Raw genomic sequence first — 25,716 nt, forward strand, 5'->3', positions numbered from 1 at the left:
TCCTTCCATCTGTGCTGGGGCCCTAGAGGTCCTTGGGAAACCAGGCCTGCTACAGTGTTCTCTGTTGCAGCCTTCCATGGGGAGGGCTGCCAAGCCTGCCCCACACATTGCACAGCTTGGGAATGCCAGGGGCTGAGCAGTCGAGTGGGATGCCAAGCATTGGGTCTTACTGGCTGCCCTGGGAGCAGAACTTCTGTCTTCTCGAGGAGAGAAGCAAGCAGCATGAGCCTGTCTCTCAGTCTGCACAGGGAGCCTCATGTGCATCCAGGGAGGCAGGGTATGGGGTGCTGGGCCTGGCTTCCTCTCAGGGACACGCTGAGGCACAGGTCAGTCAAAGGATACTTAGGGCAAGGGGGACCTGAGGTGGGAGGGGAGGCCAGCACCCTCTCCAGCTGAGGAGCAGGCACAGGGAGGCGTGGTCAATCCCCCAAAGCCACCTTCCCAGTGGGAGCTGCATGAATCCATACAGAGCACCTTGTGGGAGGAGGGGAGTGCAGGGTGGGCATTATACCAATGGAAGTGAGCCAGACATGCAGGGCTCAAGGTGGTTTGCACAAATGTGGGCCGGTCAGGAAAGGACTATCTCCCTGAACGTGACCCTGACCCTGGCAGATGGCGATCTGCAGGTTGCCCGCCCGGGAGAAGAACCCCCAGAGAACACAGATGCGGCAGCGGCTGCAGAAGAAGGCAAGTGTGCCTGGGGAGGGGGGGGCAGGGGCTCCTGTCTCCCATTGGGGGCCCATGTCAAGGGAGCAGGGCCTTCTGCCTCCCTTGTTTGCCCGCGCCCATCACCACAGTAGCTGAGAGACCCCAGTTGAGAGACCAGAGCTGAGGGCCTGAGCTGAAGGGCTCCCAGCAGACTTGGGCCTGAGCTGGGGCTGGCACCCCACAAGCTGACTTGTTATCATGCCATCAGAGCTCCCAGGGTTGTCCGATTCTAGAGGCAGTTGGCTGGATGCAGGGAGAATTGGGAAAGGCACTTTAGGGGCGGGGAGCTTCCCAATGGGGAATGTGGCCAGGGCTCCAGCAGCTGGGGTGGAGTGCATCTCAGGGGCCGGGCCTTGGTGGCACCTGAGAACAGCTGCTCACCACCACCACCACCTCATGGCACAGGGAGCCGTCCCCTTCCTTGGCACTTTCATCATGTATCTGGATAGGCTGGACATCGCCATGAAGGACTTCGTAGATGTGAGTGAACTTGCCATGGGTGGGGCAGGCTCCAGGACCCTGAGGCTTGGGGGGAGGGTCCTGGGCTGAGCTCTCAGCCCCCAGCTCCTTGCTGCCCATGTCTCCGGAGGCCTCACAAGCTGTCCCAGGGAGGAGGGCTCACCTGCATATCCCCTCTGAGTGCGGGAGCCTGCAACCAGGTGCCCACCCCTGTCCCCCAACGGTTGAAGCTGGATAGCCAGAGTCCCTGACTGCAAAGCTGCACAAGGTCTTGGCTGAGCCTGCTCAGCCTCTGAGTTGGGTGGCACCCAAGGGAAGGAGAGAAATTGGGCCCCTGTGAGGTCAGGCAGCACCCACATGCCTCAGTGCACCCATCCATTCCCAGGCCTCACTTTCCCTGCCTGCCATCAGACATGGTGGGGACAGCAGTTCCCTGAGCCTCAGCCACCATGTCCCCTTCTGCAGAGCTAACAGCCTGTCCCAGGGACACCTTCTTTTCCTTCCTCCTACCCAGAGGGCAGGGCCAGGGGCTAGTCACAGGCCAGGGGCTGTTCTGATGGACTCTGCCTTCCAGGGAAAAAACAACATGCTGAAAATGACAAAGGTGAGTAGCTCTGCCCTATCTTCCAGGCACAGAGGGGATGGAGGGGTCAGAGATGCCCTGGGCAGAAAGCCCAGGCTCCAGCCCATGCGTGTCTGTCTGCTCTCTCCACTGGGATGGATACACACAGAAGGAGGAGAGCATCCCTAGGGAGGCTGTGGCTAAGGGACTGGAATCCAGGAGAACTTCCTTCCTGGGCGAGGGGCTGTGTGTATGCTACTCAGAAGACAGCTTGGAGCCTGGAAGGGATGGCCAGGGAAGGCTTCTCTAGCTAAAAGACCCAGAGGCCAGCCCCCTGCCCCTGCCACAGTGTGCCCCTCCACCAGTCCCAGTGCAGGCCTGTCAGCATCCTCTCTGCCCCTCTTGCCCCAGGAGATAAAAGTTCTCCAAGAAATGCAGCGGCTCCAGGTGGCAGCCAGTCAATATACTTTGCTGCGCGACGCAGAGTTTGCACTGTGGTTCCAATCCATGGAGAGGCTCAGTGACACTAAGAGGTGAGTGCTGGGCAGGGATTGCGGGATGTCCAGGGTGGCAGATGGGGAAGGTTCTCCTGTTGTGCACTGAGGAGAGGGCTACCCATGGCTCCTTGGTCAGCAGAGGGCCTTACCCATGGGCAGTGCGGGGCTCCAGGACTGCGGCTGCAGGGCGGGCCCTGGAGGGAGCCTGAGATGAGCAAGAGTGCACTCATGGCTGCTTCTGTGTCCTGCAGCTACAACCTGTCCTGCCTACTCCAGCCCCTCTGCTAGAATGTCCACCTCATCCTCAAGGCCAAGAACATCAGGCCTTGGAGAACATCAGCATGACTGAGTCCCCCATGCAGGCAGAGAGTGGGGGCTGCAGAGTTCATCTGTGGGCTCGGGGACTGCACCGTGACACTCGCTCCGTTCCCCGCCGACCAAGCAACAACCCAGTGCCTGGGAGACTGGCCTCCCTCTCTCAGATGGGTGGTCACATCATCACCAATTTCACGGATTCCTCCTAGATTTTCCTATGTATATAGTTCACCATGATTAGTACCAGTTGGTTAGGCCTTTCATTAAAGTAGTATACATGGTAGACCATGAGTGTCCTTCTTCCTCTTTATCCCTTCCCTGCCCTGCTAATTAGAGACCATTCTCTAGATCCACAGACAAAGACATTCATGCAGATTCGAGAGGGGTGTGTCTCCCCATGCAAGGATGCCACACCATGAGTGCTCTTTCAGTTCTGAGGCTTCTACATGGAGCCCCATGCTGTCTCGTGGAGAGAGTCCCTCAGGGTTATTTCTGAAGCGCAATTCATACATCCATCGGTATCTGGCGAGAACAACGCTCTCACTGCTTGTACACTTGCTCCCACGAGCTTTGGGAGTTTGCTGCTTAAAGCCCTTTAGGCTCAGATGGTGGTCCCCTCTATACAGTGTTTTCCAAATGATGTGTGTCACCAATGACCAGCAAAATGTCCCAAGAACACAACTCAGCCCTAGTCACTAGAGAGAATTCCCTGTGAGATTCAGTGGGAAATGCACATAATAAAAGTGCACAATCTTGGGAAGCCAACACTGATAAAAATTTCATGAATGTATACATATATATACACAGAGATTTGTATGTATTCAGGTGAAGTATCCACCTGCAGCAAAGGCATCCCACATGGGTGCCCGTTTGAGTCCCAGCTGCTCTGCTTCCTACCCAGCTCCCTGCTAATGGCCAGGGAGAGACATACAGCCTGGGAGACAGGAAGTGATATTTCAAACACCTGGGTCCCTGCCCCGCAGGTTGGAGACACATGCTGCGTTGGAGACACTGTACTTGACTCAAGTATTTGGGGACCGAACCAGCAGCTGGAACATCTCTGTGTCTCTGCCTTCCAACCAATGAGTCAGAATTCTTTCAAACATGAAAGCACAGGGGCTGCCACTGTGGCATAGCAGGGAAAGGTGATGCCTACAGTGCCGACATCCCATGGGGCCGCCTGTTCGAGGCCCGGCTGCTCCTCTTCTGATCCAGTACTCTGCTATGGCCTGGGAAAGCAGTAGGGTTTGGCACAAATGGTTTGGCCCCTGCACACTTGTAGGCTTTCGATCGGCTCACTCCCAGCCATTGCAGCCATTTGCAGAGGGAACCTGCAGATTGGAGGTCGCTCTCTCACTCTCCCAGCCTCCCTGTAACTCTGCCTTTAATAAATGTATCTTGAAAACAATTAAAATACAAATAATGTACTAAAGGAGTAACTTGAGCCAAGAAAACCAAAGATCGGTCTAGTGGTCATGGTAAAACACTACCACAGAAACCACAGGTGCTCTAAATATATGCCATGATCATGGGAAAGATATCTCATGTTCCTATTTAGACAAATGAACAGACATTGGACAATGTATGCCGAAACTGCGAAAATGTACAGTTTATACTGATATGGATTTGCCTTCTGGAAGCCTGGGATTCTAGGACAGGGTAGGAAGAGAGAACACCGAGTAGGAGCCCCAGTCAAAACGTGCCCATTGAATAGCTAGAGCTCTCCAAGAAGAGCACAACTTCCATAGCTTGTCCATGTTAGGTGAATCTACTGGGAGACGAGCATGGGGAATTGATGACACAGCTTCCTCTCCTTTCCCTATAGCCCTGAGATGCCTCTACACCACATCTCCAGTGTCCTACAGATGAGCAAACCTGGGGGTGGTCCTGGCGACACCTAGAACCCCACAGATCCAAAACACTTGACAAACGCTAAGCAGAAAAACATACCAAAGCACGTCCCAATTAACTGCTGAAAACCACTAGCAACACCAAAACCTTCAAAGATCAAAAATGAGAAGCTTCAGCCTGACTCACAAAATCCTTGAGCTGAAAGACAATGCATCAGTGCCTTCAGAACTTGGGAAAAACCATTTCCAACCTAAAAGTACATACATGTTTTCAATCCTACATTACAGGACAGTAAGATCAAAGCATAGTTAGAGATGCCAAGCATCAAAAACGCTTCTGTATGCCATTGCTCAGAACCTGCCAGAAGATGTGCTCCAGAAAATCAAGGGTGGAGGGGCCTGCACCCTAGCTCCCTTGGTTATTCCTCTGCCTGCGGTGCTGGCTTCCCATATGTATGCTGAGTTCTAGTCCCGGTTGCCCTCTTCCAGTCCAGCTCTCTGCTGTGGCCCGGGAGGGCAGTGAAGAATGGCCCAAGTGCTTGGGCCCTGCACCCGCATGGGAGACCTGGAAGAAGCACCTGGCTCCTGGCTTCAGATCAGCACAGCGCAGGCCATGGGGGCCATTTGGGGAGTGAACCAACAGAAGGAAGACCTTTCTCTCTGTCTCTGTCTCTCTCACTGTCGATAACTCTTCCTGTCAACTAAATAAATATAAATAAATACATAAAACTTTTTACAAAATCAAGCGTGGAAAAAAAAAAACTCTGAGGAAAACATGAAATGCAAGATCAAGGAGCACCATCAGCAAAGAAGTGAACACATTCCTAGAATGATGGGGAACAGAAACCCCAGGGTGACAACATCCACAAAGAGAAAAGCATCTTGAATCCACATTGGAGCAACTAGGAGGTGGTAGGGAAACATTCACCAAGAAAATGAAACTGAGAGAAAGTCTGTTAAGTATAGAAATGTTTATGAGACTGTAAGACAATGAAGAAATATGAGGATTCTATGAATGTTCAGCAAAATGACCTAAGAAAGGGTCAATATGGGGAGCAGGTGTTTCACGCATTGGTCAAGATGCCACTTGGGGATGCATACACCCCAGGGCAGAGGGCATGGGTTTGAGTCCTGGCTCCAATTCAGATTCCACCTTCTTGCTCATGTGCACCCAGAGAGGTGGTCAGAGAAGCCTCAAGTACCTGGAGCCCTGGCACACGAGTGCTAGACCCAAATGCAGTTTCAGGCTCCTGGATTCAGCCTGACCCAGCCCTTGGCTGCTGCGAGCATTCAGGGAATGAACCCAGCAGATGGACAATCTCTGGGCCCCACTGCCTTTCACACCAATACGTTTTTTTAAAACAATCCAAGTAACACAACTCATTGTTCAAGAGCATCATGATAATTAGCACTGGTCTTGATGATCAAGATTCCTTATGGAATTACAATGATGTAAATGCTGCATACTCAACTAAGCAAACCCTGACATATCTGTACTAGGGCCCTGGAGGGACAACCAAAGTTCATTGCCTAGTTGGCAGTGGAGAGTCAGGGGGGAGAGAGCTCCATATTTCCCCATGTTGAGAAGCACAGCACCAGCATGTGAGTTAAGGACCAAGGTGTGGAGCTCAAAAGAAAGCTCTGCGAGTGAAAAGGATGATCCCTGAGAAGGAACGGTGGGAGAAACACCAAAAGGCCTTGATGAACATATGTTATAAAAGAATAGGAGTTTCTGAAACGATCCATTCTTACCTTAGCAAACTCAGAGAGCCTGTCATCACTCGTCAAAGACTGCCGACTTGCACAAGAAGCACAGTCTGAGGGACCCACGGCACCCTTGCCATCTTCAAGCTCGTTACATTCACCAGCACCTTCCCTGTCCCTGTCGAGCTCCCAGTCAGGGAAATGCAATTCACCTAAAAAGGCACAAGTTGCAACTTACTTCATTTCAAATCATTAAATGGTTTACAACTATTTGTATTCTCAGTAGTTAGTATAGCCCTGTTCCTGAATAAAGGTTAAAACTACATTCAGACAGTGAAAAAGTTATCCCTGGCCTCTTTTCTAGTCACTTGGTTTCTCGCATCTCGTAACCCCACCCAATCAAAGTTAACCACATTTGTTAGCTCTTGGATACCCTTGCCGAGTCTCCATTGCCTGTGCAAGTAACTAGCTAACTGTGCATGTTGTATTTACCTCCTTTCGTACAAACCATGATCTTTTTCACTTCACATCATTAAGGTGATTGTCCTTACCACTAAACAGGGAATGCCCTCAGTCCCAAATGTCCTTGTAAAAGGAGGATATTTTCAGCTCAGAAGACCCAGCAGATATCAAAGGAAATAACTCAGCCAAGTGCAAAAGCAAAAAGGATATTGGCCATCTTCTAGAGAGGCTGTCTCTACAAACCTAACTTGCTCATATTAAGCGTAAGTCGCTAATAGGAACGGTGAGGATGAAAAGTTACCAGCTTACTTTGAGTGCATTAAGATGTCTAAATAGTCTAGTTAAGCTATCTCTTTTAAGATTTGGAAAAGTACATGATTTCTACAATTCTTGTCTGTGTCTATCAACTGGGGTGTGTCCTTCAGGGGATGCCTCACCTCAGAAGACCTCTTTGGGAGTGTCCACGGGGACTGATGCTGTCACTGTAATGTACTGGGGAGACATTGGAGAAACTCTAAAACTTTCTGCAACACACAGGAACGTCCTCCTCCTCACGACAGAGGTATCTGGACCCAAGCGATAACAGTGCCAAGACTGAGAAACCCTATTTTCAACTGTCTAAACCATGAGGCAACACAAACTACTCACAGCAAACAAAACTGGTGAAAGTTACACTCCCATCACACATGCACTGTTCTAGTCTTGTCCCAATAACCACAAGTTAGCCAGGCAGTAGTGTGGGTGTAGCATTCGGTAGGAGTTCAGAGAACTGGCTTTGAACTCAAGGGGATCTAACAATGAACCCCAACAGAGTTTACACATCCAAACTCAAGTTGTTACCAATAATACCAGTCCTAGCTCTTAGTCGTTACTGTAAGAAACGTTACATCAGAAAGCATTTCGAAAGGCTTGGCATACAGGCTAAGCCTCACAAAAACATCAAAACCTATAATAACTTTGAGAATGAATTCTTCACCCAATAATGAATCCAATATGGAACAAAACCTGACTTTCTGACAACATTAGAAACTTACCATCACTGGCCCCATCTTCTAGACCCAAAATATCCCCGTTCCAAAGCCTCTACATTCTAGAACCGTGTCCATTATCCCTATGTGATTCAGAGTGTGTCTTCACTTCCTTTGACACATCGCTTCCATTGGAACTCCAAGTTACGTCAGTCAACACACTGTTACTCTTCGAAGTGAGAGTTTCTGACAATGAAAAAAGAAAACACATCAGTATGTCAGCCACTGTGGTCATTTATCTAAAGGAAATTGTAAGCATGCTACTTGCCACAATCACAAAGATACAAAACTCTGACAATACTGAAAGCAATGTCTTATGTCCAATCCTCTTGCCTCAAGTTTGAAGAACAACCTAAGATTCTTTGAGTTAAGGCCAAGCTACAACAAGAAAAAAAAGGAGAACTGGCTGAGATAGATTATCAATTGATAGTAGAAATGAAAGATCTCCGTGAGTGAGATCCCAGGGGAAAGAAGGAGCCATCCAAGAAGGAGGTACCTTCTTTCTCTGAATGCTGGAGAGAAATTCCGCTTGAAGGATGGCCTTATCTAAACAAGGGCAGAGTTTGTGAACTCCAGAGGCATCCATACCCTTAGCAGCTCGTCACAAGAGCCTCGGCTGATCACTGACATCATAAATAAGAGTGTCAATTGTTAAATCAACAACAGAAGTCACTGTGCACTTGCTCCTCCTGTAGGACCTCTGTCCTTAACGTGGTGTACTATGAGAATTCACGGTAACACTAGCCTTCAAACATTACTTTCCACTTTGCATGTCAGTGTGGGTGCAAGCTGTGAAAATCTTTACTGAGTATAGAGTTGGTCTCTATATAAAGATAATAAAAAATGAATCTTCATGAAGAATGGGATGCGAGAGGGAGTAGGGGGTGGGGTGGTTTGGGGGTGGGAGGGCAGGTAGGTGGGAAGAACAGCTACAATCTGAAAGCTGTACTTATGTAATTTATCTAGTAAATAAAAGCTTTCTATAAAAATAGATACTAGATATTAATAAATAGAGCACAGATATAATAACAATAATAATAACAATAATAATAATAGAAAGAATCAAAACAGACTGAATGCTCCAACATGGGAAGTATTGCATATAGCAGCCTCCCAGAATGACAATGACCTCAAATAACACCCTGGCTCAGAATCAACCCTGAAGACATTCTGATGTGGCTAAAACACCTATGAGAGCATGTCAGGCATGGGAAGACAAAACACTGTGGCAAACAGGGTTCCCCATGAAGCACTTCTGTGGGTAGACCCCAAGAGAAAGAAGTGGTCATCCACAAAAGATACACTTTATTCAGAAGGCACAAAAGAACTTCCTCTTCCCCGTGGCCCTGTCTAAATATGGAAGGAGTCAGTGGATTCCACAGGCTTCCACAGCTGAGGCAGCTCAGGTCAAGATCCTCAGGTGTTCGCTGATGTGCTAATTCTGAAATTCTCAACAGGGGTCACTGTGCACTGACTTCCCATGCAGGACCTCTCTGCTCAAAGAGTTGAGGTATGTGAGTTAACAGTACCACTTGGTCACAAAGATCTACCACACTTTCACGTGAATGACACCATCTATGGATTATAAGCTAGAAGAATGTCTCATGCTTGCAAAAGTCACACCGCCCTTGGGTTCTTCTCCAAAGTTAACTCACTCCACCGCAACAGATACTATAGACATACCTAAGTCAAATCTCAGAGAGCCTTACTTTCATTGAATTCAAAAGCACTTTCATCTCTTGTTTGTTGTAAAAACAAGCCTGCCGGTGTTCTAGTGCATAGTAGGATAATAATACTTCACCTAACATACAGTCTTTTCTCAAAAGCTAGAAGAAAGACTTCTGAATGTACATACTACAAAGAAACCTTGAATAGGGAAGTGGTGGATGCGGATGACCTAATATGATCATTTAAATGTATGCATGTAGGGCAATATTACATTATACCACATCAATATGTACAGCTACTCTTTGTCAACAAATAGAGAAACACATCAAAAAGGAAATACATCATTGTTCAGTGAAATGCATCTCCAAATGCTCACTCTTTTTCATAGAAGTATATGCCATTCCAAAGTTTCCAAATACGTATAGTATTCAGCCCGTCATGTTTTGTTGATAAGTTCTAGGTAAATTCTACTCCTGTCAGAGAAGATGCCCCTAAAGGAGACAGAGGAGGAAGAAAGGTGGGAGGGCTGCTGTGAAGTTAGGTATGGTGGGAGAATCACTATGTTCCAAAAGCCGTGTTTAGGAAATGCATCAAGTTGGTATAGCTTCCATAAAAGGTGTCTGGGAAAAACTGGAAATAAAATAATCCAGGATTCTATGGCTGGCTGTGCACTGTGTAGAGAAAATCAGTGTCTACAGGGGCTCTTTGCTGTACACCCAGGGCAACGCTCTTTCCGTCTTTTCTCTAGAAGATCCCACTTGGGAAGAAATTATGGACATCTAGTAGTCTATTTTCCTGTCTCGTCTAGTAGTAGAGGGTGCACTGCGCTTCCAACAAATCCAAGGCTGATGCTTGCTTTTGTGGAGTGGGAAGTAAGGGTGTGACAGTCAAGGGATACTCTTAACAAAAGAAACATGGGTTGAGAAGGAATTTAGCCTAATGGCTTAGATGCTTTGATGGTGAGTTCCGATGCCCATTTCTCATATCAGAGTACCTGGTTTTGATACTCATCTCAGGAGCCTAACTCCAGTTTCTTACTAAAATACCTCTGGGGAAACAATGGTTCCTATAACAAGTTCCACGCTATTCACATGGGCGACCTGGTTGGAATTGCCAGTTCCCAGTTGCAGTCTGGCACATCTCAAGGCACTTGCAGGACTGGGAAGTGAATTAGCAGTTGGGAGCTCCTCTCCTCTCTCTCTGTCTCTGTTCCTTTATAATGTTAAGATGGGAAGAGTGGCAAAGGCCCTGCCAACTCGGAAACAAAATGCGTTAGTTATAAATGAAAAGGCTGTTATATTCAGCCACACACAAACCTTAATTCATGCATGGCAAACCAAGATAAAGGAAAAACAAATACCAACTAGGAAAGTGTAGGTGGTCTGCCTAGTATATCAAAACGAAAGAAACCTAACGTACACATTGTTCTTGGAAACGAGGGAGAAATGGCCAACATTCCAACAGAAAGATGGGCAAAGGACAAGGACAGTTGACAGGAAAAGGGACACAAGTGGCTTTTCTTCCAATGGAAAGAGCGCCACCTTTCTCCTGTGCAGGGCAATGCAAATAGAAACTGCACATCTCTCATTTGGCTACAATTCAAGTACTTGGCAGCATATATTGGAATAAGAAGACACTCCTCGAGGAGTGGTAATGAACATGCAAAACCATGCGTCCTCTATCAAAGGGGAATCTAGCAATAGAGTTCTACAGTAGATCTGCCATTTGCACTGGCACTGTCACTTCTGGGAGTTAACTCCACAAGTATAGGGGCATATGTGGTTTCTGTGTTTGTGTTGCTAACACTCAATGCCTGAGACTGGATAATCTGTGAAGACCAGAAATTTATAGTTCTCACACCTAGAGCGCCTGGGAAGTCCAACATCAGGGCATCAGCATGCTTTGTCTGATGAAGGTCTTACTATTGCATTGTCACATGGTGCAAGGCTGAAGGCAGAAGGGCCAGAGAGCAAATCAGCTGAACACCACATGGAGCCTGTTTGACAGGGACCTCAATCCCCGGTTTCAGTAAGGCCCAGCCATGACCGTTGTGGGTATTTGGAGAGTGAATTAGTGGATAGAGATTCTCTCTCTCTCCGTTACTTTGCTTGTGTCTGTCAATGTGTGTGTGTGTGTGTGTGTGTGTGTTGTGTGTGTTTCCACATCTCAAGAAAACTGAACGAAGAATCCATCAAAGCCAACCATTATTCTACAGTGAATACTCTAAAATAGACAAAATTCACAGTCTGCTCAGTTCTTTAGAGGTGGACTAAATGCTGATATCATTTAAAGATGATGGTCCTCTTTCTAGAACACAGAAGGAAACAAACTCACCCAAAGCCTAATGACCCTCATTGTATTTTTATTTTTTAATATCTTTCCTGATTTCCTTGGAAGATTTCTGGGTTCATATTTCATATTTCTTGATTTAGTATAGAAAGGTAGAGTGACAGCGAGGGAAAGACAGAGTAGTTTCCATTCCCTGGTTCACTTCCCAAATCCTGCAACAGCCAGGGCTGGCTGGACTAAGCCAAAGCCAGGAGCCAGCACTTCAATCTGGGTCTTGGAATTGTGTGGCATTTTGTCATCCGTTGGGGCATAGTCTGTTTCACAGGTGCATCTGCAGGCTCTTCTATCAGAAGCACAGAGGAACAAGGACTCCAAAAGGGGATATGAATGCCCCTTGTGGTACTTTAATCACTGGACCAGATGCCCACCACAAGAGTGATGATTTATTCCAGTCGATGTCTGCTAAGTCCTTTGTATGAGAGCAAATTAGGAAAAGCAAGCAAAAGGAGAGAAGTCACTTTCCCAAAACTGGCTTAACGCACAGCATCACAATGTTCACCCACAACTTCACTTCAACAATGGCCAAGGGCAAGGACAGACATTTCTCCAAAGACGAACAGCACAAGAGCTATATTGAAAGGACACACTATTATTGGTCATTGGCCATCACAAATCAAGTCTGCAATGAGATAGATACCCCTTCCAAACCACCTCGAGGCTATTCAAATTACCATGAACCTGCTGTTGCATTCTCAACGAGCTATCTAAAAGAACTGGAAACAAGTTTGAAAAATATTTACCCAGAAGACTTCACAGGATTCACACTAGCCAAAACACAACCACAGCTCCAGTGTCCATCAGTAGATGAATGAATAAACACAATATGGTCTACTCGTATGATGGAATTCAGCATGAAGTAGAATACAAGTACTGATACGGGCTACCGCATAGGCAAAACTTGAAACCATGGTGCAAGTTGAGGGAATCCAGACACAGCAGAGAATAGTTTATAATGCTAGCTCTATGAAACATCTAGAGCATACTCACAGACCGAGAACTAATTGGCAGTTGCAATTGCTGGGGGAAGGGAGACTGGAAACTGGCTACTACTGGGTTTCGAGCTTGCTTTGCAGGTGATGTGATTCACTATTAGATGGTGGCCGAGGCGGTGGTGGGCAGGACTAAAGCTCTCAATAAACTTGCATACAGCCTTTTGGGAAAATTTTTCTGACTGCACCCACCAGTGAACTAGGGCCTCTCTGCTGCTATAGATTGGCTGGTCAAATTATTTTACTGTTTGAAAGGCAGAGTGCCAGAGAGACAGGCAGGGAGGAGGGAGACAGGGAGGTTGATCCAGTGAAACACACGAAAACCCCTTCAGCTGAAACCCCACAGTATCCACTGTGAACCAGACATGTCCTGTCCCCACAGCAAGTAGGAACAAAGTACAGCAGGTGGTATTGAACACACAGCAGGCCATCAGTACCTTTAGAGCACACCGCAAGGTGGGGGTGCACAGGATGTGTAGAAAATCACTCTCTAGGCATGACTGGTAGAAAGGGATACTTTGGTGACTTCAGTGGAAGAACATCTACCAGAGTTGACCAGGATTTCCTTCTCAAGAATTCTAGGTCTTGAATCCTCCCCCAGAGAATTATCAAAAGCGATGCATGAGAATCTACAAATTCAGTAAGACGATCAGGTTTCTCACAAGAAACTTTACAGGCCTGAAGCGTGTGAAAGCTTATCTTCACATAACTGAAGGAATAAACTTCCAACCAAAATGACATCTTCTTATGGACAAGTTAAGGGACAGCATCAGCATTAGACCTGCCTGACAGGGAAGCTCTATTGCCCTCTCCTGGAAGCAAATCGACACTACATGGCAGCAACACAGAACAACCAAAAAGTGGCAAAGCGCCCCAGGGTAAGAGAAAAGGAAAAGACACATACAGGATCTTCACTACCGCCATGGAATAGAAATCACTTTTACAACTTGGAATGAAATTTAAAGTAAAATCACAGAACTTGCAATGACTATACGGATCTGATGTGTATTTTGTAGCAAGTCATTTGGAACTACATTGCTTCTATGTGGATGAAGTGGAAGTCTAAACTAAATGTTTATAGGTGTGAATAGTTTATAGATTCCCATTGCAATGTGTCAGTAGATACCTATAGATGATGCACAAAAGAAAATGAGAGATAAGAAGTCATTAGGAGGGGCTGGCACTGTAGTGTAGTAGGTTAAGCGCCCGCCTGCATCAATGGCATCGCATATGGGCACCAGTTTGAGGCCCGGCTGCTCCACTGCCTATCCAGCTCCCTGCTAATGGCCTGGGAAAGACGTACAGCCTGGAAAGACAGTCAGTGATGATTCAAATCCTTGGGTTCCTGCCACACAGGTTGTTGACCCAAATGGAGTCTGAGGCACTTTATTTGACTTAAGTTTTGGGGGACTGAACCAGCAGATGGAAAATCTCTGTGTCCCTGCCTTTCAAACAAATACATAGGAATTCTTTGAAAACAGAAAGCGCAATGGATGGCATGGTGACATCATAGGTCAAGGCACCTCCTGCAGTGCTGGCATCCCGTATGGGTGCAGGTCTGAGTCCCGGCTGCTCCTCTCCTGATCCAGCTCTCTACTGGGCCCAGGGAAAGCAGTGGATGATGGCCCAAATGCTTGGGCTCTGGCACCCGGTTGGGAGACCCAGAGCAGGCTCCTGGCTGCTGGAATTGCATCGGCACAGCTCCAATCATTGCGGCCATCTAGGGACTGAATCAAAGGATGGAAGAACTCTATTATCTATCTATCTATCTATCTACCTACCTATCTATCTATCTACCTATCTATCTCTGTCTGTCTTCTTCTGCCTCCCTGTAACACTGACTTGAAATTAAATAAATAAATCTTACAAATGTACCCAAATGACTCCTGGCCTCGTTCATGACTTTCTTAATTCCCCAGTCTTATCGGTTGAAGCAGGGAGGACTAGGGCTCTTCCTATTGCTTGGAGGACATGGAAAAGAAAGCAGCTCACCCAAAACTCTAGGGATTACAAGCTAAGTCTAATGCCAAGTCCCTCACTTGACTCCCTAGCGAGGAAAATGATTTCGCCCATGTCCTCTGAGATTCTTTCATAAAACACCAAGCAAACCAGACCTGGAAGGAGTCTATTTCCTCAGGCATCCTTAGTATTGCACTCTTCTAAAGAGGCTGGACAATTTGAATGAGCTCAGACCTATTTTCAAATGGATGCCACTCTCTGTGGTCAGAATGAAGCTTCCTAGCCAGTATTTGATCCCCCAGCCCTAGTGATTTTCTGTGAGGTCTTTTGCTCTATCGATAAGGTGGCCTGTTTCTGGGGCCCTGCATGCTGCAGATGGGAGATCTGATGCCAATTTGGGGGCATGGCTTTCAGGTGAGCTCTCTCACCTTCTCCTGGAGTTCTTGGACATGGCTGCTATCATAGCCAGAGACACTGAACCCGTATTCGGGGAAGATGCGCTTTAAGCTGTGACCTCCACATCTCCCGAAGGGGCAGGATCCACGACTCAAGATGCAGTTTAGAGTCTGTTGGGTCCCTAACCTTGGCTTTTCATGGGTCTCCATACCTTGCTTGTTTCTTAGGGGTTTTCCCGAAGGAACATGCTAGAGTGTTTGGAAATGATACGAAAAGGAGGTTTGGGACCCAACTGTCTCTCTGTCCGCAGGCTTAGGGCCCTGTCTACATTCAAGTCTCTTGAGGGAGCTGAGGAATGGCACTGTGTTTGTCTCCTTGTGTACAGTTAAGGGGATGATATTGTGGCAGCAGCCCAGAGGGGCCTTGGCATATCTTCTTAAGGGAAAGGCTCCACAGAATGGAACTTTGAAGATGTGACCTCACTTCCTTGGTGATAGAACTTACACTCTGATAGCAACAGTCCTTAGCGGCTCACTTGATGGGAGACGTTCAGGAGAAGACCATGTTCTCTCGTTGCTGCCAATCGTTGCCAGGCTCTGGCCTTTTCCGGCGCTTGAGACATTGGCTCCGCTCTCACACGGGGTGTCTGTGGCCTCTTACTGCAAGGCCACCCCAGGGAACAGAACAGCCCAGGAGGCAGCCACAGGTAGCGGAACAGTCCCGTCCTGGCAGGGGATCACCTGTGACCCCATCTGGGTCTTCTTTGCCCCTCCCTTCACCATGACAGTGGCAGAAGAAGAGGGGCTCTTGCTGCCCAGCAACACGATTCACGTGTTGGAGCCTCCTGTGTCTTGCGTGTTCATACCCTATTTTGTGGACAGCTGGTTGGGCAAGTGGGTGTTGGGGGACCTCCTCTTGTCTTCTGGAGACCTCTCTGGCTGCACAAGGGTACAGAGGCCCTTACTTTCCCGACCTGGGTAACAGAATGCCTCATGGGGGGAATTATTCTCTGTGGGGACAGCCAAGCACGACACTGATGCCTCCGGTCTGGGCTGCCACACACTCTCTTTGCAGAGCTCCACACTGGAGTCCACAGACAGAACACATGAGGAAGCCACAGGCATCGTCAATGGACACGTGAGTCAGGCCAACAACGTGGCTAATGCCGGTGTGGAGGGAGCGAGGGGCCCAGGAGTACCCACATGTTGGGGCACGAGATGACCACGGTGTGCCTAGAACCACATCCTGAAGGGAGGAACGCCCCTGGCTTTTGGCCTCGTGATCTCCCACTCAGTGACTGACCCCCATCCCACTCTCAAAGAAATCTCAGCCCCTTGGCAACTGGGTGTTGGGAAACTCCCTGTTCACACAAGCATCGTGCGTGGCCATGGTGCTGAATGTTTGCCCACCTAGTCCAAGAATCCTGTGCAGTCCTTAGTCAGCTCCACTGCCTTCCAGGTCTTCTCCAAGCTTTAGGACTCAGTGATCCCACCAGGAAGGTTTTCCCACACAAAAGGGCAGAGGGTTCAACCAAAAGGGTGAAGATACCACATAGGACTGGAGCCTGGCCCCCACCTGTTCTATTCCATGGGACGACATTGCCCCTGTGGCCACACTTGCATGGCTGCTGGGAAGCACTGGGATTCAGCTGCATTGCCACGGCAGCGGTGCTGTAGGACACAGACTCACTGTCTCTCACGGAGCACAGTCAGCTAGGCTGCTCAAAGCACAGGAGCCCAGGTTGGGCAGCTCTCCCAACAGGAGTCGCTGTTCCCATTTCTGGTGGCTGCATGTCAGGGCATGGCCAAGGTGATTTCTCAGGAGGGCTCATTGCCATCTCCATCCACAGTTTCATTTCCTATGCTCCCCTGGGCTTCTCTGTGCCCCTGTCGCATCTGCCAATGAGCACAGCAAGGTAATGGGATGGGGCCCACGCCATTTCTGGGGGTAAGGTCAATCACCTCCTTGCGGACTACTGGCCCAACTGCAGCAGTCACACTCAAGTGCTCTGGTGTCAGAACAACCCCACGTGTGTGTTGGGGATGGGGGCCACAATTCGGCTCTTAAAAGGCAGTGATGCCCTGCTGAGGACAAACTCCAAGGACCAGGCTGGCTGGGGACTGGCTCTACACATGTGTCGTTGTAATGCCTCAAGTCAGGTCACTTGGCAGAACGCCTGTGGTCATTACGCCACAGGCAGACACCTCTGACTATGGCTCTTTTCAGGATCTAGCCTCCCCTGGGGCTTCATATCCTACTCCGCCCACTTGTTTCCATTCTGCAGTCTGGTGGCAAAGCAAATCACACAGTTGCCCTCATTTCTAGCTCCCCCAAGGGGCACGGAATCATCTTTCACTGCTGGCCCCCTCGCAGGACTTTCTCATCCCTCAGTCCCTGTTCAGCCTCTTGGCCCCAACTGGGGTTTTCTCCCAACCCGGGTGTCTGCTCCCCTGTGCTCCCTGGAACTGCCACTGACTCACGTCCTTTCTGGTCCTCCCTAGTATGGAAATGGGTCCATGCTCTACTTGGCAGAGGTCTGTGCCATGCGGACCCTACAGCCAGACACTAAAGAGATGCTGCTGGATGCCCTGGTCCCGGGCCCCCTGGGAAAAAGGATCTGCTACTTCAACACCTTCCTGTGTACATACAGCGACTTCTCCACCATTCCGTATTACTTAGACCAGATATTCGACAGGTGGGTAGCTGCCTTTCAGCACTGCGGTGATGCAGAGATGAATCTTACATGTTTTAGATGACCGAAGCGACTTAAGACATGGCGGGCATGGAACGGGTGCCTTTCTCTGTGGACAGGGCTACTGGCACATTGCGTCACACTTCTTGATTTCCTTTCTCTGCACCCTCACGAACCAATGTTTCTACTCAGGTGGGAACCGGCCATGTGCCTCTATGGTTGGAAAACCTCCCAGATGGCAATCCTGCTTTCCCCTTTTTCAAGAATCAGAAATGTTTTCTTTCACAGGCAGAGTTAGACTGAGAGAAAGAGAGAATGTGTCCTTCTATCTGCTGGGTCACTCCCCAAATGGCTGCAAAAAGCAGGGCTCTGGGAAGCCGGGCTGAGGAGCCTGAAGCTCTATCTGGCCCCCTCAGGGGTGCCAGGGGTCCAACTACTTAGGCCATCATCCGGCACTTCCCCAGGCTCATTAGCAGGGAGCTGGACACCAAGGACAACAGCCAAGACTTGAACTGGCCAACCCTGATATGGCTTGCCAGCATCACATGTGGGCAGGGGCATTGGAAGCTGCTATGCCTTCGTACCGGCCACATTTCCTACTTGTTCCAGCTGCTCCTGTCCTCGATATATGCACAGAACAGCTGCCCTCAGGGTTGGTAGCAGTTGCCCAGACCCCTCATCGACCTGGCAGGTCTGCAACAAATCATTCACTCTACACATATATGGGAAGCCCTTCCCTTGTGCAGTTTTCCAGACACTTGCCACAAATCCAGTGAACAAAGCATTCAAGGGCCTCACAGTTGTGGGGAATCAGACCCTCACAGCCGAGACCCTATACAAGTCCTGTCCTGCAGCGGCAGAGCTGAGGCTTGCTGACCTCCTCTGGGAGTAGCTGCAACGTCCCCTACTCTGATCACAAGGAGAACCCCATGTCCCACTAAGATGCGGGGAGATTGGGGTGCAGATGCGGCCTTCTGTCACTCGAAAGAATGGCAGGAAAATGAGGGCTGAGGCAAGGCAGAGGCAGACAGTAGGTGCAACTCCAACTTCTGGCCCCACCACATGCAAAGGAAGTGCTGAAGAGCAGTGCTATGGATAGGAGCAGACACGTTCTGCAGAGGAGCGGGCATGTTGGGGCTCACAGACAACACCCACATAGCCATGCCCAGGGCAGTTGCTTCCAGCTTTGCCTACCTGACCACCCAACCCAACCCACCATCCCAGGAGCAACCTACTCCCAAGTCTGCTCAGAGCCAGAGCCTAGGGGCCTCCACCTGAGAAAACCATGGGAATGAATGGGAAGGCACTGAAAGGAACATGAGAAGGAAGCCATCCAAAGGAAAGCTACTGCCGGCAATGCCAGAATCCCTTGTGGGTGTTGGTTGGTGTCCCTGTTGTTGCAGTCCAGATTAAGGACCCTGCTCGGGGGTCTGGGAAAACCAGGGGAACATGGTCCAAGCATTTGGACCTCTGCCACCCATGTGGGAGACCTGGATGGAGCTCCTCACTCCCCGCATGAGCCTGGCCCAGTGCTGTCCACTGCCCATCCGGGGAGTCAAGCAGTGGATGCAAGACCTCTGCCCCGGTGTGTGTCTCTCCCTCTCTCTCTCTAACTCTTGGGATTCACAGTCAAGAAATCGCCTTGGAAAACAGCAAAGCATGGCATTGTCTTTCAGAAGCTAGAGTTCACCGGCAGGCTCCGTGCCCCACCCCACACAGGGAGTCCTGGAAGGGCAGCAAGCAGGGTAAGGTCAAGTCTGACTCTGCTGCCCACTCTCCTTCCCCAGGAACATGGCTCTCTGTTTTCAAAGGTGCAAAGCCAAGTACAAGGCCGAATTCTGCGATCGCACGGATCTCCCGCTTCTCAAGATGAAGGTCGGATCCAAGCAGGTCCGCTTGCCCAGAGGAGACCTGCAGACCCATGCGTGCTTTCTGCGTGTCAGGATGGCCTACCCAAATCCCACACAGGCAGAAGCAGTCGGTAAGATGCACTGCACTCCGCGAGATTCTCTCGGTGGGCTTTGGGGCTGGAGCCCCTTTAGAGGCAATGGGATCGCGCCTGGCTTTGGAGAGGCCATTGGAAAGTGCTTGATGTTGCTGACCCTTTCTCTTCTCCCAGCTCCTGCTCTATTTGCCAGGCTGCAGTCATGCCAAACACTGGCTTTAGAGCCAGATTCCCCACTGCTCACAGAGCTAGAACCTCTTCTGGAGACAGGATCCATTTCAAAACTGAGGCTGCCACCATGCGCAGAATCAGCACCAAAGACAACTACCAAAGTCTCCTGCGCATGTCCGGGACCTGCAAACAACCAGCCTCGCAAGATGGCTAGCATCACCACATTCCCCGCCAAGCTGCTGGCGGAACAGTTCACACTGATGGACGCGGTGAGCAGCGGGCTTGTCTCGGCAGGGCCAGGCCCGAACACCCCTTTGGCACCAGCCTCCCCACAGCTGCCCCGACCAGAATCCAGTGGCCTGGCTGCAGTTCAGGCTTCAGGTCCCACCACCTATGTGACTGGACCAATGTCTTCACTCCCAAGGCTGCCTTTCTCCCATGGCTGGCAGAGAGGGCACCCAAACCACACCAGCTGCACAGTGACTCTCCAGATCAACTGACATGGGCCTGGCAGAAAGTAGGGCTGGATCTGACCCACAGGGTACTGGACGGGCCTAGGTGGAGGGCATCCAGGTCCACCCACTGCCTTCCCATCTGCCTGCGATGCCACAGCTGTCCTGGGTCCTAGCACACATATCCCAAACAGTAAGCACCCTGTTGGAGTTTTCACAGGGAGCAGCACTGGCACAGGGACAAGGACTCCAGGGCAGATGCCGAGAGCAGAAGGATGAGATACTGGGCGGGATGCCTGGGAGCACACACCTCTGTCTCTTTCCTCAAGGCTTGGGAGGGTTGGGATCTGGGCTGGCAGGAGCGAGGCGACCTCAGTGGCAGAACACATAGCCCAGCTGCTCCCATGTTGGGGAGCTGCATGACAAACTACCTGAGCTGCAGCTTCGAGCACTGTCACTTGCCGGGGTGGCTGGGCTTCACTGCATTCGAGCTAGGCTGGCTGTGCCCATGGGATACCCTCTTGCCCCCAGGAGCTCTTCCAGAATGTGGTCCCCTATCAGTGCCACAGCTCCATCCGGATCCAGCAGAACAAGGAGGTCAATGCGCAGCTGCCCCCTACTGTTCTCGCTGTCATCATCCACTACCACCACGTGGCCCATTGTGTTACTACCACGTGCTTGGGGGACCCCAGCATGAAGGCAGCGGACAGGGCCCGCGTGGTGGAACACTGGATCAAGGTGGCCAAGGTAAGCTGAGGCTGTCCCAGGGGCTCCCTCTCTGCACGGCAGGGACGTGCCACTTTGCTTCCTCAGCTCTCAGGTGTACAGTCTGTGGTCACAGATCCTGCCCAATCCCTGGGCTCTTGGGATCCACGAGGTGGCCTGATCTCACTCACTTGTCCCAGAACTACATGCTCACTTCCCGCCTAGGCCCCTGACATGGGTTGAAACCAATCTAGCCCATGTGAGCGTGGCTCAAGGGGGTCCCATCACTGACCTGCTCTGGCTCCCTGGCCAACTCTCTGATGCATGAGGGGGATGTCAGCACAGCTGGCTGAGCCTGGCTCAGGTGGGGCTCCAAGCCACCTACCTGCCATTCATCCGCTCCCTGCCCTAGGAGTGCCTGGCTCTCCGGAACTACTGCTTGGTCCACACCATCCTCTGCGCTCTGCAGAGCCACCCGGTACGCCAGCTGAAAACAACGTGGGGAGAAGTCTCCAGGTGGGTGTGCATCCCTCAAAGCACCTGGTGGACCCGGGACTACCCTCAGGCCTAAGCACTAATCCTCCAAGACTCAGAGGCTGGTATCCTGGGACACAGGGAGAGGCGTGGACTGCCGGGGGCAGGGGTGGGGAGCACCATCTTTCAGCGGCCCTGGGACATGAGGACTGGGTTTCTGCCTCAGGATGACATTTCCATTAGTCAGGCACATGTGGCTTCCAAACTACATACTTGCGCCTGTGCACCACGCAGCACTGGACCTGCCTGGGCACTCCAACTCTGTAAACACTCACACACACACACACACACACACACACACATACACACACACAATCAAAACAGAAGATACTACCAGGCAGGGTGGATCCTCTGATCTTTGTTCTTAAACCAAAGGGGTTTGATCCACCACCTCACCATTCCTTCCAAATATCTCCTGGTTTTCCCCTCACAACAGAAAAAGTGCCAGGAAATTTCAGCGTCTTTGCACACAGGACAAAAAAGTCAACAGAGATGTGCCCATGAAGGTAAAGTGGGGGTTTAGGGACTGGGGTGAGGGCTTGGCAGGAGGGGAAGGGGTGTGGCTGTAAGGGCATCAGGGCAGAGGGGAGCTTTTGGTGTCACTGAAAGTGTGCTTGAAAAGAAAACCTGGGGTGTGCCTGCTAGGACAACAGGCCAAGAGAGGGCTGTGTTCACAGGTCGAGGGATGCAGTCGGGCTCAGAGGGCAATGGGAATGGGCTGCAGCAAGAGCAGCTTGGCTCTCAGAGGGGGCTGTGAGCACCCACAGGTCTCTGGCTCCCATGCTGTTCCTGCTTCCCCCAGGCTGTGAGGTGGATGCGGCAGCAAGGGCTTCCTTCCATCTGTGCTGGGGCCCTAGAGGTCCTTTGGAAACCAGGCCTGCTACAGTGTTCTCTGTTGCAGCCTTCCATGGGGAGGGCTGCCAAGCCTGCCCCACACATTGCACAGCTTGGGAATGCCAGGGGCTGAGCAGTCCAGTGGGATGCCAAGCATTGGGTCTTATTGGCTGCCCTGGGAGCAGAACTTCTGTCTTCTCGAGGAGAGAAGCAAGCAGCATGAGCCTGTCTCTCAGTCTGCACAGGGAGCCTCATGTGCATCCAGGGAGGCAGGGTATGGGGTGCTGGGCCTGGCTTCCTCTCAGGGACACGCTGAGGCACAGGTCAGTCAAAGGATACTTAGGGCAAGGGGGACCTGAGGTGGGAGGGGAGGCCAGCGCCCTCTCCAGCTGAGGAGCAGGCACAGGGAGGTGTGGTCAATCCTCCAAAGCCACCTTCCCGGTGGGAGCTGCATGAATCCATACAGAGCACGTTGTGGGAGGAGGGGAGTGCAGGGTGGGCATTATACCAATGGAAGTGAGCCAGACATGCAGGGCTCAAGGTGGTTTGCACAAATGTGGGCCGGTCAGGAAAGGACTATCTCCCTGAACGTGACCCTGACCCTGGCAGATGGCGATCTGCAGGTTGCCCGCCCGGGAGAAGAACCCCCAGAGAACACAGATGCGGCAGCGGCTGCAGAAGAAGGCAAGTGTGCCTGGGGGGGGGCAGGGGCTCCTGTCTCCCATTGGGGGCCCATGTCAAGGGAGCAGGGCCTTCTGCCTCCCTTGTTTGCCCACGCCCATCACCACAGTAGCTGAGAGACCCCAGTTGAGAGACCAGAGCTGAGGGCCTGAGCTGAAGGGCTCCCAGCAGACTTGGGCCTGAGCTGGGGCTGGCACCCCACAAGCTGACTTGTTATCATGCCATCAGGGCTCCCAGGGTTGTCCAATTCTAGAGGCAGTTGGCTGGATGCAGGGAGAATTGGGAAAGGCACTTTAGGGGCGGGGAGCTTCCCAATGGGGAATGTGGCCAGGGCTCCAGCAGCTGGGGTGGAGTGCATCTCAGGGGCCGGGCCTTGGTGGCACCTGAGAACAGCTGCTCACCACCACCACCACCTCATGGCACAGGGAGCCGTCCCCTTCCTTGGCACTTTCATCATGTATCTGGATAGGCTGGACATCGCCATGAAGGACTTCGTAGATGTGAGTGAACTTGCCATGGGTGGGGCAGGCTCCAGGACCCTGAGGCTTGGGGGGAGGGTCCTGGGCTGAGCTCTCAGCCCCCAGCTCCTTGCTGCCCATGTCTCCGGAGGCCTCACAAGCTGTCCCAGGGAGGAGGGCTCACCTGCATATCCCCTCTGAGTGCGGGAGCCTGCAACCAGGTGCCCATCCCTGTCCCCCAACGGTTGAAGCTGCATAGCCAGAGTCCCTGACTGCAAAGCTGCACAAGGTCTTGGCTGAGCCTGCTCAGCCTCTGAGTTGGGTGGCACCCAAGGGAAGGAGAGAAATTGGGCCCCTGTGAGGTCAGGCAGCACCCACATGCCTCAGTCCACCCATCCATTCCCAGGCCTCACTTTCCCTGCCTGCCATCAGACATGGTGGGGACAGCAGTTCCCTGCGCCTCAGCCACCATGTCCCCTTCTGCAGAGCTAACAGCCTGTCCCAGGGACACCTTCTTTTCCTTCCTCTTACCCAGAGGGGAGGGCCAGGGGCTAGTCACAGGCCAGGGGCTGTTCTGATGGACTCTGCCTTCCAGGGAAAAAACAACATGCTGAAAATGACAAAGGTGAGCAGCTCTGCCCTATCTTCCAGGCACAGAGGGGATGGAGGGGTCAGAGATGCCCTGGGCAGAAAGCCCAGGCTCCAGCCCATGCGTGTCTGTCTGCTCTCTCCACTGGGATGGATACACACAGAAGGAGGAGAGCATCCCTAGGGAGGCTGTGGCTAAGGGACTGGAATCCAGGAGAACTTCCTTCCTGGGCGAGGGGCTGTGTGTATGCTACTCAGAAGACAGCTTGGAGCCTGGAAGGGATGGCCAGGGAAGGCTTCTCTAGCTAAAAGACCCAGAGGCCAGCCCCCTGCCCCTGCCACAGTCTGCCCCTCCAGCAGTCCCAGTGCAGGCCTGTCAGCATCCTCTCTGCCCCTCTTGCCCCAGGAGATAAAAGTTCTCCAAGAAATGCAGCGGCTCCAGGTGGCAGCCAGTCAATATACTTTGCTGCGTGACGCAGAGTTTGCACTGTGGTTCCAATCCATGGAGAGGCTCAGTGACACTAAGAGGTGAGTGCTGGGCAGGGATTGCGGGATGTCCAGGGTGGCAGATGGGGAAGGTTCTCCTGTTGTGCACTGAGGAGAGGGCTACCCATGGCTCCTTGGTCAGCAGAGGGCCTTACCCATGGGCAGTGCGGGGCTCCAGGACTGCGGCTGCAGGGCGGGCCCTGGAGGGAGCCTGAGATGAGCAAGAGTGCACGCATGGCTGCTTCTGTGTCCTGCAGCTACAACCTGTCCTGCCTACTCCAGCCCCTCTGCTAGAATGTCCACCTCATCCTCAAGGCCAAGAACATCAGGCCTTGGAGAACATCAGCATGACTGAGTCCCCCATGCAGGCAGAGAGTGGGGGCTGCAGAGTTCATCTGTGGGCTCGGGGACTGCACCGTGACACTCGCTCCGTTCCCCGCCGACCAAGCAACAACCCAGTGCCTGGGAGACTGGCCTCCCTCTCTCAGATGGGTGGTCACATCATCACCAATTTCACGGATTCCTCCTAGATTTTCCTATGTATATAGTTCACCATGATTAGTACCAGTTGGTTAGGCCTTTCATTAAAGTAGTATACATGGTAGACCATGAGTGTCCTTCTTCCTCTTTATCCCTTCCCTGCCCTGCTAATTAGAGACCATTCTCTAGATCCACAGACAAAGACATTCATGCAGATTCGAGAGGGGTGTGTCTCCCCATGCAAGGATGCCACACCATGAGTGCTCTTTCAGTTCTGAGGCTCCTACATGGAGCCCCATGCTGTCTCATGGAGAGAGTCCCTCAGGGTCTTTTCTGAAGCGCAATTCATACATCCATCGGTATCTGGCGAGAACAACGCTCTCACTGCTTCTACACTTGCTCCCACGAGCTTTGGGAGTTTGCTGCTTAGGGCCCTTTAGGCTCAGATGGTGGTCCCCTCTATACAGTGTTATCCAAATGATGTGTGTCACCAGTGACCAGCAAAATGTCCCAAGAACACAACTCAGCCCTAGTCACTAGAGAGAATTCCCTGTGAGATTCAGTGGGAAATGCACATAATAAAAGTGCACAATCTTGGGAAGCCAACACTGATAAAAATTTCATCGATGTATACATATATATACACAGAGATTTGTATGTATTCAGGTGAAGTATCCACCTGCAGCAAAGGCATCCCACATGGGTGCCCGTTTGAGTCCCAGCTGCTCTGCTTCCTACCCAGCT

At 51.1% G+C, this 25,716-nt stretch overlaps 1 long non-coding RNA gene across 50 annotated transcripts in view; it reads right to left on the reverse strand.

The window, feature by feature from the left end:
• LOC138850245 (uncharacterized) overlaps window positions 1–25,716 on the reverse strand; it is a 514,649-nt gene that overhangs the window by 84,664 nt on the left and 404,269 nt on the right. For 49 of the 50 annotated variants that reach the window (XR_011389934.1, XR_011389944.1, XR_011389950.1 and 46 more), the window contains 2 exons: window positions 7,592–7,771; window positions 6,144–6,307 (listed from right to left, as the gene is read on the reverse strand). This is a non-coding gene — a long non-coding RNA (uncharacterized lncRNA). The remainder of the gene's footprint in view (window positions 1–6,143; window positions 6,308–7,591; window positions 7,772–25,716) is intronic. The other variant, XR_011389976.1, reaches the window with a different exon arrangement.

This window comes from Oryctolagus cuniculus, chromosome 6 (genome assembly GCF_964237555.1).
Source record: "Oryctolagus cuniculus chromosome 6, mOryCun1.1, whole genome shotgun sequence".
NCBI classification, from domain to species: domain Eukaryota; kingdom Metazoa; phylum Chordata; class Mammalia; order Lagomorpha; family Leporidae; genus Oryctolagus; species Oryctolagus cuniculus.